The sequence below is a fragment of the Belonocnema kinseyi genome, chromosome 8 (genome assembly GCF_010883055.1).
Source record: "Belonocnema kinseyi isolate 2016_QV_RU_SX_M_011 chromosome 8, B_treatae_v1, whole genome shotgun sequence".
NCBI classification, from domain to species: Eukaryota; Metazoa; Arthropoda; class Insecta; order Hymenoptera; family Cynipidae; genus Belonocnema; species Belonocnema kinseyi.
Genome location: NC_046664.1, coordinates 46666485 through 46667644, shown reverse-complemented (window position 1 = coordinate 46667644; position 1160 = coordinate 46666485). Strand labels below are relative to the sequence as shown.

At 33.3% G+C, this 1160-nt stretch overlaps 1 protein-coding gene across 2 annotated transcripts in view; it reads right to left on the bottom strand.

The window, feature by feature from the left end:
• LOC117177757 (RNA binding protein fox-1 homolog 2) overlaps window positions 1-1160 on the bottom strand; it is a 231448-nt gene that overhangs the window by 222330 nt on the left and 7958 nt on the right. The window lies entirely within an intron of this gene.

The window sequence follows — 1160 nt, the reverse complement described above, 5'->3', positions numbered from 1 at the left end:
CGAATTATTGGTATTCCTAAGTTTTATCATTATGTATTATAACCCATTCTGAAATTTTACCTTTCTTAAATTTTATCCGTTCCGAAAAATGAACGGGTCCCACTTTCACCGCATTGTCCTCCTGGGAATTTTCGAGTACACTCAGCAAAAAAAAAATGCCAAAGCGTAAAGCCTCAAAAATTGCAACAAAATCCGAATCGGAATGGGATTCCGATGAAAATGATGAACGTATCATCATACCTAATGCAGATTACTCTGGCTCTGATGGAGATGATTCATCAGATGACGAGAATTCGGGATCGGAATTTCCCAGACCGAATATATCATATAGATCTGTTTTCCATAACTACACAGCATCTCAAAAACAATTGGAACTAAATCACGTTTTTTGATGGATTAACGAAGAAAAAGTTTGCCCTGGAAATTTCTGTAAAAAAATCAGCAGGAAATATTTGTCGCAATCAAAACTAGGTGATTTCGAAACTCACAGATACGAATCACGAACAAGAGCATTATGTAATAATGAACAATGTCGCCAGAGGACTACTAGATTTTGCATTGATTGCAACATGTATTGCTGCTTACATTGTTTCTCAAAATTACATTCTGAAACAGCAGGATCAAAATGATTTCAACGTATTGAAATCTGAAATGAAAAAAATTCTTCTCCATAAAAAAAAAATTAAAAAATGTAAAAAAAAAATATAAAATCCCTTAAAAAAAAAGAGACTATTGATATACGTCGGTCTCCACGTTGGTGATAGTTGGGCAACGTAAACTTTGTTTGCGGCAGACGGACGATAGATATTCGTGAATCATTTTACTCTTACACGATGCTTAGAACTATGAAAATTTTTTATTGAAAAACTATGCGCTTTTCGGAAAATTTGTCAAGAATAAAAAGTTCTTGTAATCAGCCGAGGAATACGCCTGAATTTTTTCGGAACGTTTTGAACAAAATTTTGAATTTTGCAAAAATTGTTCATATGCAAAATCCAAAATTTTGCTCAAAATGCTTCAAAAAATTCATGCGTATTCCTTGGCTGATTACAAGGGGGCCCGTTCATTTTTCGGAACGGATAAAATTTAAGAAAGGTAAAATTTCAGAATGGGTTATAATACATAATGTTAAAACTTAGGAATACCAAAAATTCGGAAAA